Below are 15,449 nucleotides of genomic sequence, written 5' to 3' on the forward strand. Positions count from 1 at the left end.
TTATCTGGTTAACGAGGACTCTATCTACTGCCCACCATCTTTTGGCTTCCTGGCGGGGGTTATATATAAAACAGCCTATACAACAGCTTTCTCTATTAGCCAGATTCTCATCTCCACCCCAGCTAATGAACAGAAACTTCAAGATTTAATCAACTGTCCCCCAGATTTACAGAAGCAGGAATTGCTCCCGAGCAGACAAGTTCCGGGGCACCTGACTTGGGTGACCCTTATCAATCACATACACACATATCTCTTTCTTCTCTCCAACTCTCTCAAATTCTTTATCTCATATCATCAACATTGATTTTTAGAGGTAAATAGTCCTGAGTGATCATCCGGCAATCCACAAACCAGTCCTGTGAAGAGACTATGAGCTAGGTAACTGCCCAAGGTTATGCAGAAGCCAGAAACTAGAATTTTCTAAATTGAGTGTTTTCTAAATAGAGTGCTTTTTGAAATCTGCTTTCCAAATCAAGTGCTTTTCTCATTACATCAGAGTCTCACTCTCCCCTTCCTCTATCTCTGTCTTCCTCTCCTCCCTCCCCTCTCCTATCCCCCAACTACTCTCGTTGCTTTTGCTTTAGTTTTAGGCCTTTCCATGGTGCCAGGGGAACCCATGAGTGTCAATTATCTGCAGCGGTAACCTTCATTGCTAAAAAAAAAATTAAGGGATGGGCAGTGGGGACAGATAGTGGACATTCCTGACCCCAGTCTAATAACCTTTTCTCCTCCTCCTCTTCCAATCAGGTGTGCTGCCTCTTTTTTGCATTTGGACAACACCACAGAATGAGCTGACTTAACCCTAGCTTATTGGCCAGCCTAGTCTCTATGACAGAAACATAATTAAGTTTCTTAGGCATATTAATTCTTCTTAATGCCCTCACCAGTTTGCAACTTTGTGAACCATCTTCAAAAGAGAACAAGGAAATGTAGAAGAGAATGTTATAAAGGTAGCCGCTAACCTCTATCCTGGCCTGGGTTATCCTGGGTTATCTATCCTCTATCCTTGGCCTCCCTGCAAAATTTATGCCAACCAAATACATGAAGTGATACACTAAAGTGTTAACATTGGTCACTCCATGGGTGTAGAACTGGAGTGGGGTACAGCCAGAGAGGGAGGTTACTATCTTCATCCTATTAACATCTTTTAAAAAATGAGGGGGAAATGAAGGAAGGAAAAATGGGAGGAAAACATGCCTAAACCACAATAAAATTTGTAAGCCTGAAACCTAGAGTATATCAGGGAAAAAAATATTTCGAGTATATATTACAAATAAAAAGGCTACAGGCATAATATAGTCAAATCTATAATTCTTTATATCTATAAGGCTAGGTTTTTAATGAAAGGTGAAAGGTCTATAAATTCCATTTTTTCCCTTAGCAGTTAAAAATTGGGAAATTCTGAGTTATGGACTGATTGTGAATAGAAAAGTAAAATGTCTCTGTTATGACTGGGTGCTAGAATTTTTTATATATACCACCCATGTCTATACAAGGGGGATAACAGACTGAATAACAGTCAATCTTGTATTTTTGGCAGACTAAATGATTAACCCTTTCACATCTGAGTCAGTCTCAATCCAATCAACTGTATGGAAATGAATCACTATAATAGAAAAAGTACTTAACTCAAAAGGGTTCATTCATTAATCACATATCAACACACCAGAAAGATAATGTTTCTGCTTAAGTTCCCTGACTCTACTTGTTCATTCATTCCTTCACCAGATATTTGTTGAACTCTTACAAGGATCCAGGCACTCCATAGGGCACTGAGAACAAAAAAAAAAAGGAAAAAGAAAGGAAAAAAAACACACTCCTTAAAATAGAGGATATTGTAGATTGGAAGGGGAAAATAAAAAATAAATAAATTAGCTCATGATCTAAACATCAACATAGATTTTCCACACAGACAAAAAAATGCTGTGGGGGGGTAGGGGGCAAAAGGGAACAATTACATATCTATTCTAGGGCAAGTGGGAAAACCTTCACAGAGGAAGTGACACCTGAGCCAGGACTTAGGGAGAAGTTAGAGTTCATTGCAGAGTTTCCAATGAAAATCAAAACCTGAAAATAGAAGAGGCCAAGTTTATGAATACCTCCATTAGGCCAGCATTTCCCAATGTGTTTATAGATTGTATTTGGGAGAGGAAAAAAAAAAAAAAAAGGATTCCATGGTCAAAAGAAAGTTTAGGAAATGCTGGATTCTACAACATGAAATTTTCCTTTACAGCAGGACTTCTCAGAAACTTTACACCCTCAAATTTTATGCCAACAAAATACATGAAATGATACATCCAAGTGTGAACACTGGTTACTCCATGGGTATAAAATGGGGGTGGAGTGGAATCAGTGAGCATTACAGGAATCTAGAAAGGAGGGACAGAATATGCAGTGATTCCCAGGCTTAAGGAAAGTCCCCTTTTCTTTATAGAACTTGAGTGTCTACTTGTCTGTGTACAGACTTTACATCTATATTCATGGTCTGTACTCGTGGATTTATTTTCACGTGTGTTTTAGACTAGGAAAGGGTGATTGTATGCTCCACCAGTGAATGTTCGAATCCCTATTGGAAAAAGCAGCAGACAAGTCTTAACATTATTATTATTGCCATCAACACTACAATCATTCTCATTCCTGAAGGTTGTCATTGTCTTACAGAATTCGAGAGAGGCTATGCCACCATTTTGTTTGGTGTCGGTGCTCGAAGAAGACCAGAAAACCCAGAGTAAAATGACTGAGCAATACATATGCATTTGATTGGTAATTATGTCTGAGATAACTCAACCAAATAGCAACCCAGAAATCACTTTTCTTTTTTGTATAATGACCAACAAATAGATTATCAGATCTTCCCTTCACACTCACTGCATGTGTGTGTTGAATTATGCTCTTTGTATTTGTGAAAAAAAGTATAATTAAGTATATTTTAAGAAGTACTAAATATTAATAAAAATGGGGAAAATGCAGATGGTCTAGATAACATAGTAAGAGATGAATGATTCACGGGGTCACTATTTCTGTGAACAGAACTTCAGAAACTGCAGATAAAGAAAGACTCCAGGCCTGTGACATGACACTATTTAAAGCATGTACTTACTACCTGTATAATAGGCTGGAAAAGGACTGATCCAATTGACGAAGGGAGCTTTAGATCTATGACTTACATTATCATGATGAATCCTATATTAATATTAAAATTCTATCCATCATATTGGAAATTTTCCTAGAGAGTTTTTAACATTTCCCTGGTGGCTGCCTTAATATGAAAATCACTGCCATCCTGGGAGACCAGTGCAGAACCTCTGCTTATAACTTTTTCTACATTACATCTTTTCTTCCATTTATTTCTGTGCAAACTGAGTCTCTTTTGGTTTTAGAAAAAAGAAAGTCACTCTCTCTTCAGATCACCTGAGTCTGTACCACTCTCACAAACGCTCTCCTTCAACTGTTCCGCATTGTTTCCTACTTCCCTTTTGTTTGCTGATAGTAAAATTAGCAGCAGCAAGAGGTCTGCTCTGTAGGCTTAGGAAACTTGGCTCGAGCTGCTAGGACAAGCAATAAATGCTGGCCCGCTTATATTTTGTAGCCTGTAAAATGTTGGATACTGTAGCTCAGATTCTTTGGTCGGTGGCCACAGTCTGCAAATGTCACATCTCATCAAAATCACTTCAGCAACTGTTGTTCACAGACCTGACCAAAGGGAAAGAGGATGATGCAATCGGACCATGTGGGAGAGGAGCTGGAGTCTCATGGTACTAATTTACCGTGTATTAAGAACAGTGCTGCCCCAGGTTCTCAGGTGTGACAAAGATCTGGGGGTCTCCTTGACCCTAATTACAATAAGTTCCGAATTCAACTACTTTTGAGATTTGGGATGGGGGTAAAGGAAAAGAATAACAGGCCCAGAATCACTCGCTAGGACTGATTCTCTCTTCCGTGCCCAAAAGTAAACCTTGAAGCTAGAAGTTCATCTTCTACCAGCCTTCCAGTGATGCTCTCCTCCCTCCCAGCCTGCATCCCTCTTCATCTTCCTTCCACCCCACAGTTAACTCTAGAGGATAGTAAGAATAAAAGCAGAGGGGTGGCAGCGATCAGTAACCAACATTTTGAAGGAACTTTTGGGGCAGCCCTGCTGAGCATTTGCTCAACTTTTTCCCCAAACGGGCCATTCAGAAACTGCAGGCAGCTGAACAGAGAGCATGTGGACACTGACTAGCTGCCCTTCACCTTACAGTTTCCATTTGTTCCAGAATGGGGCCAACCCACGTCATCCTCCTGGACTCCAACTTCTTCCACAATTTATCCCTCAGAAGGCTTGGTGGGGAGAGGGAGGTGAAGGAGAAGGATCGACATAACCCAGAGCATCCCGAACTTCCTTTACTGTGTAGTTAAGGAGAGGGGTTAGTTAAGGGGACCTAAATGGTCCAGGCTCTTAGATAGAGAGCACCTACTATAAGCAGTTGGAAGGGAAAAATTACCTGGCAGATTTTTCATTCAAAAAACTTTATAAATTTTTTAATCTTTCTCTTTCAAAATGAGCCATAAATGGGTCAAATGATACAGAATAGTAAAATGGATGTGGTATGAATTCTTTATAATTATGGAAATGGCAGCTTCCTTATTGGTTACATGAGTCACGTAACATGTAATTCCTGTCTTGGGTTATTAATAATGGATACACAGTTTTCAAATTGTTTTAATGAACACTTCTAAAATACTTTCTGTCACTGAAGCAAATATTTTATTGTAGACAGATATATTTGTAGGACTGAACTAGGATGTCCCATTATTACTGTTTCTAATTTAGTGTAAATATTGTCAAAAAAATTGACAGGAAACAATGAAGCTAATTATCAAAAGAATATATGCTTATATTTGGAATTATACACAAGAGTCTTATTTTTACTATCTCCAAAATAAACACTTACCAATCTGTTAAGGCAATCTGTTAAGGAAAGTCCATTATTTAAGGAAAGGGAATTTTGGAGTGTTTCCAAAGACTACCCAAGTGTCAGACAGAGAATGGCAAGTCTACCAACTTAATAGAAAAATAAACTCGCTTGCTCAAAAAGCAATGAACCACTCTACTCCAGGTCATAGAACTCACTCAACCTCAGTAAACACAGCGAGAAGAAATGAAGCAAGCCAGGAGCACCACAGCAAAATAAAGGGTGTGAAACACTTAGGAAAGAGGCCCAAGTTAAAAAGAGTTTAGGACCATTTAGGGACCAAACCACCTGGTCTTGAAATTCTCAGGACAGTGCTTCATATCTGCTGCTGAGCATAATGGTGGAAACAGGAGCGCCTCCAAATGCCAAAGAGAAGCACCTGAGCCAGGCCTCTTACCTGCCAGGGGAGAAAGGGAATCTTACAGGCTCTATAAGTTGGCACTGCTTTTGATGGATATATGGAGAAATAGCTGGGAATTGTGCCCTCGGCTGCCCCTGGGGAAGGAAGATCTCGAATTTGTTTTGTTTTGTTTTGTTTTTACCATCAAAGCCCGACATGAGCCACAAAAATATCTCACAAGAACACCTGCTTGCAAAAACAAAGACCCAGATGGCACAGATGAAAACACTGTCTACTAGTATCACTGAGCTAGGACGGAGATCTCCTCAGCATCTTTAAAGAAAAACAGAGACATGCCCACAATAGAATGGCCAAGTGGTCCTCTAACTGCAACTTAGAATTTCAGTTTTTCACCCGCGTAGGAAGCAGTTTTCCTCCGCCTGGGGAATTGGATTCAGGAAGAGAAGAGTCCAGATTCTTCTTCATGCTCTATCTATCCAGCTGTATTAGACACGTTTGCATTGTCTTCCCAGTAGCAACACTTACCCCAATGCTTTCACAGGTTTGCAATAGAATTTTCAATGTTAGTGCAATGTGACCCACCTCTGACCATAAATGATTGGTTCAGGATGGGGCTCCTTATCTAGACTGGGCCAATCAGAATCCTCCCCTGGTTATTTTGAATCCGGAACTGAGATAAAGCAGATTCTCATGAGGTTACTGAAATTGAAGATATGTAAACTCAGAAGGTATTAACAAATGGGCTGAGAGGTAGAAAAATCAAGACAGCAGTAGGAAGGAATAATGAAACTGATGCATTGAGAAAAGAAATGAAAATCAAGGAGAAAGTCCCAATGGTGATTTGAGTCCTAGGCTCCAGATGTTCTATAGGCCCCAACCCCATTCATAAGATATCCCCATATCCTCATAATAAATTCTCCATTTTGCTTAAACACATTAGAGATTTCAGCTACATGCAACCAAGAAGCTCTGAGTAATGTATCAGGTAAAGGAGAGCTAGTTTTGCAGCTGTGCCAATATGAAAAGCCTCAACCACAAAACATTTACAAGACTAGGAAACTGCTCAAGGGGCAGGGAGGTCCAAGGTAAGCCCACAGTGATTTCTCCCTATTTCATCTCTCACCATGGCCAGGATTCTGGGCTCCTCCTCCTCGGTTATTTTTATCCAAGTTAGATCAGGTTAAGATAATCATTAAGGGAAGTTTTGAAGTGGTAAATTTAAACAAACAAATCAACCCAAAGAATATGGGAGCATAGGAAGGGCAGTTCCCCTGCTCTTGACCTAGATATTGGGGAATGGGGCAGGGACAGAGGTAGTATCCACTGAAAGATCCACATCAGTTTCCTAGCTGGATGCTTCTAGATCATGGATCATCAGCTACTCTTATCGATGAATCAGAGAGGGCTCCAACAGGGCTCATCAGCCAAAGCCCACCATCATAAACTGCTCTGGGTCATTCAAGCCTGTGTTTACAACAGGTTATTGTCCCTAGAGATGGTACGGCTGCTTGTACATCTAAGTATGTTCTAAAACCTTTACCAGCTTTGTCTGTTTTCTTTATTATTGTTTCTCAAAGGGTAAATACCTGATTTTTTAAACTCATCTGGTACAAAACCCAGTATAAAATTAAATCCTTTAGGTATTAACATTTATTTAGCTCATTTAACCTCAAGTAAGTACAGAATTTTCTGTCTAGATCTCACCTTTTAGAATCAGAAGATTGCCAGAAAATCTTCTCCTTTAATTAAATTTATACTCCAAGTCACTATAGATTTAAAAATATGCTTTTGAGTGCTCCTCCAAAGACAACCATTTGACTGAGAGTTTTTCTGTTTGTTTGCTTGGAATTGGTTGAGTTTAACCAGCAGAACTGCAATGATGTCATTCCTGGCTATGTCATGGACACATCCTTTTGAGGGTCCAATAAAACCGGTGTTGAAGGAAAGTGTAAACCCCTCCTCAGTAATGGAATCCAGCCACTGTGATCTAAGGGATACAGGCACCCATTGGTATGAGGTACCCACATGAGCTCAGACCTAGAACAGAGAGGCAGGCAGTATGGCCAAAGCCAAAGGACTGGTAACAGAGAAGAATAAAGTCCAAGCACCAGTGTGTTAACACAAGGGCCAGCTTCTGCTCAGAACAGCAACTGCCTGGCTGCTGTGGGCCTTCAAGAAACTCTAACCAGTAGTACTCAGGAGCACAGAAGACACATGACCCCTAACCAAAAGAAAAAAACAAACCACAACCCATTCACGTGTACATCTCAAGTAGCCCCCTTATCATCTCTTTCCATCAGAGATGAAAAAGCATCTAGAAAAGTCCACAGTTGTGATGACACTCATTTTTATTAGTTAGCCATCTGCCCTTACTCCTATTTGAAATGGGAAAACAGTTGTACTTAAAACATCCTCCAGAAACCGCATCAGTGTAGGCTTAAGCAACAGATTTCCTCCCCAGTGAAGATGTGTTCAGGCTAGTGGAAAAATCAGGCTAGTGAATTAGGCTAGGTCCTTCCTAAACTACTAAAAGTCTCAAATTTTCTTTTTATTAAAGCAAATTGGGGTGCCTGGGTGGCTCAGTCGGTTAGGCATCTGCCTTCAGCTCAGGTCATGGTCTCAGGGTCCTGGGATCCCTGCTCAGTGGGGAGCCTGCTTCTCCCTCTGCTTGTGTTCTCCTGCTCTCTCTCTCTCTGTCAAATAAATAAATAAATAAAATCTTTTTTAAAAAGCAAATTATTATTTGAAGAGCACATTCCACACTTTAGAGCGGAATCCTTCAAAACAAAGATAAAACAAAAACAAGATATTGAAAAGGCACACACTTTGTAAAGAACTAAATTATTCTGCTCAGGTTAGAATAACAAGATGGCTGCTTGCTTATTTTAAAAATATCAAAGGCAAAACTGGCTAAAAAAAGAGGAAAAAAAAAATCCCAGGAAAGGTCTTGGTTTCCATTACCTGTATTTGTATAAAAGCTATGTGTGGTTTTAACTAAACATCTGGTCTTTGTCCCTCATGTAGAGAATTCTGAGTTTTCTTGACACTTTGGCAAAAGGTACCACAACCCCCTGCCAGGCCAGTAAAAATCACACATTTTTCCTGCAAGGAAAAAATGTCAATAAAAATGAAACATTAAAAAGCGTAAAAGCTTGAATTGGAAAGCTGTGCTGTAGAGAGGCGGCTTCCTAATCAGCCTTACACAATTGCTGTAAAAATTCTTTAAAACATTACCACTCCATATCGCTTGAAAGATTTAATACTGAAAAGTTTGTTCAGTATATTATTCTAAAATATGTCCTTTAGACAGAGGGACCTTGCCATTTAATCAACCTTCTAGAATAAATCTTATGAATTAATTTTATAATTATTTAATATGTATTCCTGTACAAACCAATTCTTCAGGCGACTCCAACTAGAATTGAATTTCAACTGCTTTTACTACACGTAGGAATCATCTTGTCTCACGTTCAAATCAGCACCTCCAAGGCCCTTGCATTGTACTCTGTCATAACAAAAAGCAGAGAAGTAAATACAAGCTGGCTATCAAAATATGACAAGCTCATTATAACAAGCCACTCATAAATCTTGAAACAAAGGCACCACCACGCATTTTTAAAATAGTAGTGTTATACAATTTGCATGGGATGATTTTATTTGGAACCAAGGCAGGTATTTCTTTGTCTCTGCACACAATATACTGAAATATATTTATACAGTAATGCCACCGCCCACCTCTAAAGGGGGCCTGAAATTAGTTAACAAATGGTTACAAAATACTTTGCAAACATGCCAATGCAAAATAAGAGGATGCAAAATACGATGCCCACAAAGTCTTCTGCAGAGTGCAGCAAGTGCACTCTGCTTGGATGGAGAGGGAGAAAGAAACTATCAAGAGGCAAACGGCCTAGGAGTCAACTGCTGGGCTGAGGGCAAGGAATAGGGTTCTATAACAAAGTTCTTCTGCATATTAACATTCACCACCTCTTCCGTAGACCTCACCAGGGCCTTAAGGGGCATGGATCAATGTGTGGAGGAAGCTAGCTCTGTTGCATAAAAATTTAAATAAAAATTTACAGCCCATGGCACAAAAACAACCACTTATTTTAAATATTGTCCTAGAGGTGAGGATAAACCAGAACCTTACAAAGTCCTAAATCCAACTCAAGTCAGCTCAGTTCCTGATTGGTAGGAAGAATTTGTCCCCTATTCTAACTGCCTGCCAGAGGCTGGGGGCATCTGGTGGGCGTGGAAAAATAATGAGCAATCAGAGAACCCTTTTCTGCCCTCAGCCAGGGGAGCCTATGAAGTCCGCCTACTGGACAACCCTTAAGCATCGTCAGGAAGCCCTCCTTAGGGCTGTGTCGTCCCTTTTCACACCCTTCCTGGTGTTTGGACCCATTAACACAGCAAGATCCATCAGAACATACTGAACTTACCAAGCTGCATGTTGCACTATAACAGGATAAACCTACACTCACATTCAACCTACTTATACCTGACTGTCCTCATATAGGTCTCAGTCTGGGAAAGCCTTAGATGCGAATCCTCAGTGGGAAAATGTTAAGATGTTAAGATTTCAGGATAAGCCAACAAACTTAAGCTCTAATAATGTTTAAGTCACAGTAAAGAGGAAACTCTAGTCAACAGCCAAAACTGGGGAAAAACAATGAACAAGCACCTTCAGTTTTAACCCTTATTCCTAATACCAGTGAAAAATGTATTCACTCATTTAGAAATAAACTGTCCTGGGGCACCTGGGTGGCTCAGATGGTTAGGCGTCTGCCTTCGGCTCAGGTCGTGATCTCGGGGTCCTGGGATTGAGCCCCACATAAGGCTCAGGGGGAGCCTGCTTCTCCCTCTCCCTCTGCCTGCCACTCCCCCTGCTTGTGCTCTCTCTGTTTCTCTCAAATGAATAAATAAAATCTTTTAAAAAAATAGAAATAAAGTATCCTTAACATCTGTGAGTTAGGCAATGGAAATGTCACTGTGATCTACACAAGCAAGGCTCTGCCCTCACATGGTTTCCCCGAGCAGTACAGCGGGGGGGGGAGGCAAGGTACAGTACAGGACAAGTCTGAGTAAAAAAGCCACAACTGGGCAAGAACAAAGAGCCATTTATCAGAGCTGGAAGTCAGGAGAGACTTCTCACAACATGTGATGCCTCAACTGAGTCTCAAAGAATGAAGAGGTGTAAGAAAGAGAGAGGGGAGTGGGCGAACATTCCACGCGCAGGAAAATCATGAGCAGAGGCAAGAGAAATTGCATCCATTTGGAAGAATAGAAAGAAGTTTGTCATAAAGCACAGAGGTGGCAGGGAGCAGTGGGAGAGAAAACTCGGGAGACGTTAAGAAGACTACAAGTAATGAAAAGTGGCCTAGGTGATTCCGAGGAAAATGGGAAACCACTGAAAGGTTTTTAAAAAGAAATCACTAATATGTTCTACTTTGTAAAAACGTTTCTGATTGCTCTGTAGAGGAAGAATTGGAGAGACCAAGGAGAAAGTCTAGGCAGGAGAAAATAGTGAACCGAGTACTGGCACTGGGGATGGAGAGATGTGAACAGATCAATTAGAAGTTAGAAGAGACCAGGCTTGATGGGGCAGACTGGCAGAGTGAGAACGTGTTCAGAATGCTTGGGTTCAAATCCTGGCCCTGCCATTTGTAGAGAAAGTTACTTCATCCTTCTGCACCTTAGTCTTCTTTTCCGGAAAGTAGGAATAATAGGAGTAGTCGTAGCAGCAGTTGTTTTTGTTGTTGTTATTGTAGCTGCTTACGAGATTATTATGAAAGCTGAACAAGTTAATTCACAAAGTACTCAGGAAAGTTCTTGGTATGGGGTCAGTGCTCAAAAAAATAGTGTCTAGTATTATTGAGTGTAATAGCTCAAAACCAGAAACTAGTTTTTCATTAACTCTAGAATGGGATGAGGGAGAAATGGGGAGGAAATAGGCATGGGTCTCGCCACGGATTTGGGCTTGGTCAAAGGGGTGGCTGCCTGTGCTGGTTAATCTGTTTATTGCCTCTCAGCTCCAAATCCACTCTTGATTTCGTGCTCTGAGATATAGAGATGGACCCCGAAAGCATTTATCCTTTCAGCAGGCATAATTTTAAGCTTTGCCAGTAAAGGGCACTACAGGGGTATACTACTACACAAGGAATGGACATCTCATTCTGGCTCAAATGGGTTTCCATTTGCTCCTTTTTGCCCCTACACATGGCTGCCAGTGGTGTATGTAGGAGGCATCTGGTAGCACTCATCCCCGAGGGGGTTTCAGTGGCAGATTCCCAGTGAGTCTCAGAGTTATCCCAGAAGTTGCCTTCCCAGCCTTATAAATAAATACTTTATTTCTCTCCCACTTGTGACTAGAGACAGGCTCTGGCGTGGAGTAGCACATTTCTCTGCCATCCATACTTCCTCCAATATGGTCTGCATTCCAATCAGCTTGTCCTTTCCTTGGATACTCTGTCCCCTGGCCCTCATGTATTCTTTATCATTTTATAGCTAATCCCCATTATAATTAATAATTCTTTATATTGTTCAAATTACTATGTATATTCTATCTCCTGATTGGACCCTGACAGAAACAGTGCTGTTCATTGAAACGGGAAACATAGGAAGAGAGACAGGCGTGAAAAAGATAAATCCCAATTTGGACACAGAGCACTTGAGATGCCTGTGAGACATCCCAACAGCACCATCTGGTAGGAAGCCAAGGATCTGAGGGGTCCAAAGCTCAGAAGTGTCTAAGCTGGAGAGGGAGTCTCAGACATGAGTGGCCTTCAAGTCTCCAAAGTCTTAGTAAATGAAGCATGTATGTAAATGTCACACAGCCAGGAGATAGATTTTTTTTTCATTTTTTTGTATGTTCCTATGTCTCATCAAGAATCCCTAAATAGGCTATGTATGTAGGAGCACATTTCATCAAAGGATTTATGGTGATTTCTTACTGTGTATGTCAGGTCATGTTGTTTTATATTGACGTTTTCGAAGCTAACTGAAAATATGGTTGAAAAGTGCCAAGCCCTGTACTAATAACTCTAATTACACTCCAAACTTGGAAGTTTGAACCTGGGGGAGGCAGGGAAATAATTAGTCATATCGGCTACACTAGATGCTGACTGAAATCAGAAAAACTCCTAGATGTGCCAAAACCCCAAGTAGCAGTATCGAAAACTGGTGCACTGCTACCCTCTGAAATGACCAGATAACAAACACACTTTGAAAGAGCTCCAGGCTGACCCCTTCCACTCACTCTTTCCAGGGTGTGAACTCAGCCAACATAACTCGCTCCTTGCTTCACCCATTTCTCAAAAGTTTGGATCTACTGACCACAAAAAAAGGAAGTTCCATCAGCAGTTTGCAAAGGAACAATTTGAAAGAGAAATGCATTAAATCCTCGGGGAAATTAAACCCAAATAATCCAATAACAGTGTTACAAAATTAACCCTAGACTATGAATTGAATTAATTGCCTCCTACTGTGGGGATTCTTGGCTAGCACAGACCAAAACAAATGAGGCCAATGATGTCAACTGCCTTAAGAGAGGCTGCGGGCAAGTGTGACCTTGGGGTACCCAAGAGTTTACCCATTGTTGTTTTTCTAATTTATTCTGGAGATCTATAATACGGAGTAGGGTCTTCACTTCCGCCCATCACAAACCTCAAATTATGGTAGGCTGTGGGAGTGGCTCGAGGTGGTTCAGTCCTTGACACAATACGTGCGATTTCATGACTTGCTTTTTTGTGAATTCACCTCTAAGTGTCTGTGTCTAGAAGTAGCTAGAAATCAATCACTGTAAGGTCTTTCTCTCCTGAGAGCGATGAATGGGCAAATGAGAACAAGTAAGGATTTCTCTAGAACCTAGGCAGTCTCATGATAAGGCAGGTCTTTAAGAATACCAGTCATCTGCTCCAAAGAGACTCGCTTTGGCATTTCAGGAAATAAGCATTTATTTCTATAAATTCTTTTCTTATGCCATGATGTCAGTGTGCCTCTGGCAATGTGAGATTACCTAAATAATATGGGCCAGGGGAGCAACAAAATTAGCATGTGTGTGACTTACCAAACCTCTGCTAGGGTTCTTAAGGGCTCTGAGGAGGAAGGTAGGATATGGCATCATTACAGAAATACAATCCCAGTGATTTATACAGTTTTGCCAAATAAGGCCCACGGGGAAGATACAAAAGGCCTAGAACTGCCTCCAGCTTCTCCTGAGACAGCCCGTTTGTCAAAACACCTAACTCATGGTCTTATGCCCACCTTTCACGTCGTAGCTGACATTTACTCCTGACTCTTTTTAATAACCAAACAGCATTACAAAAAGTTAATTAATGTCATTTTATTTGGGTATTATGTGACTTAGAACTCTTTTTACATTCTGAATTTTGTTTGACATTTTGAAAATACTATGCCTAACTCTTTTGTGTGGGTAAAAAAAAAAAAAAATTTTTAACATAGCTAGCATGTATTGAATACTATTTTTCTTCCTTCTCAAGAATTGACGCAAACACTGAAATATTTTTCATTCGAGCTCAAAGAAATGAAGCATTCTGTTTGTTGGGAATCTTAATTACCATGGCCCCAAACTTATCTAATTAGAAGCTCCTTCATAGTGAGGAAAATTACTTTCAAAGTTAATGAATTTGCAAACAGGAACGTTGCTGTCTTTCCAGAATGAATTACCCACATTCCTTAAATACATAGTTTAGTTAAACACTCTAATTAATATTAGTACGTAAAACATGTGGGATTGGTTTCACTGATAAATCAAACTTTCCTTTGTTTTTAGACAGTATAAAAAGACCACGATTCCCTTCCTCGTAGACATCAGGCTGCACATAGAAACTTAATTCTAGATTCTGAACAAAATGAAAGTTATTTCATCAAAATGCTTTATTTTAGTGATTTTAGCCACTTCAAGCTTGTTAACATCAAACATCTTTTGTACAGATGAATTAATGATGTCCAATCTTCACAGCAAAGAAAATTATGACAAATATTCTGAGGTAAGTTTTTTAACTTTAACATGACTAGCATTAACTATATATTTGTCCTAATTCTAATGCTTTTGTATTTTATAAAGAGTAAGGAATAAGTTCGTTTGTGCTTTGTTGTTTGTCCAACTGCAGCCTTCCATGACAGTGCGTTGATGTAACTTGTATTTTTTAACACAACAGCAAACAGTCTGGCCTCTCTAATGACAAGTTATGTACAGGATTTGGTGTAATTAATAATTTTCTGTAATTAATAATTTTCAGTTGACTCAGAAGTACACAGTTGTAATAAATAGTTGCAGAAATAAGATCTGATACATTTCAGCTGAACATCTGAGTTGTCTTCAAACTACAGACAAACAAACAAAAAAAAATACAAGGATTATATGTTCTACTTAGTAATGATGAGCTGGTAAGTTTATGGTAAATCTATATCTAAGTAAAGTATTTATCTTTAGATGGTAGAATTACAAGTTATTTTTATTTTCTTCTTTATGTTTATATATTTTCCAAATTTGCTGAAATGAGTATGTATTACTTTTACAATCAGAAAAACAACCATCTATAAATCTTCATAGGGACAAATTTTCATGGTAAGCTAAATTTGATTAAATATTTGCTGTATTTTAAATGGTTATTTTAAAGTTGGTATATTAGTGGTGCAGTAGTCCACAAACCAACCAGTGCTTTACTAAAAATGTAACTTGTATACTAATAAAAATACAGTTTCTTAGACTGGAGCTCTGAATATGAGCAGGTAAGAAAGAAATACAAGGGAGCCTCCTCTAACTCTACCCCAAAGCCTAGCTAGCATCTCTGTTTCCATGTATCCGCCACTTTGATGTTTAAAAAGAGGAGACACAAAAGACATGAAGAGGCAGTGGGAGGTTTCTCTAAAATAAAAAATCTGTCCAGGGACATAGAAACTGGATTGCTTTAAGAAACCGAATACGAACTATTTATTTAAAAATTCTGCAAATGGAAACACAAACTTTGTTTATAGCTTTACCAGTTCCACAAACTAAAGTCTGGATTTAAGTTAATTTGGGGTTTAAACCTATTGCTTATAACAATAACTTATTTTTTTTTAAGATTTTATTTATTTTTTTGACAGAGAGAGACATAGCGAGAGCAGGAACA

At 39.6% G+C, this 15,449-nt stretch overlaps 1 long non-coding RNA gene across 1 annotated transcript in view; it reads right to left on the reverse strand.

Annotated features, from left to right (window-relative positions):
• LOC115937609 (uncharacterized) overlaps positions 1 to 15,449 on the reverse strand; it is a 438,489-nt gene that overhangs the window by 349,917 nt on the left and 73,123 nt on the right. The window contains exon 5 of the long non-coding RNA XR_014139292.1: positions 8,708 to 8,818. This is a non-coding gene — a long non-coding RNA (uncharacterized LOC115937609). The remainder of the gene's footprint in view (positions 1 to 8,707; positions 8,819 to 15,449) is intronic.

This window comes from Leptonychotes weddellii, chromosome 12, assembly GCF_054177405.1.
Source record: "Leptonychotes weddellii isolate Sample4059 chromosome 12, ASM5417740v2, whole genome shotgun sequence".
NCBI lineage: Eukaryota > Metazoa > Chordata > Mammalia > Carnivora > Phocidae > Leptonychotes > Leptonychotes weddellii.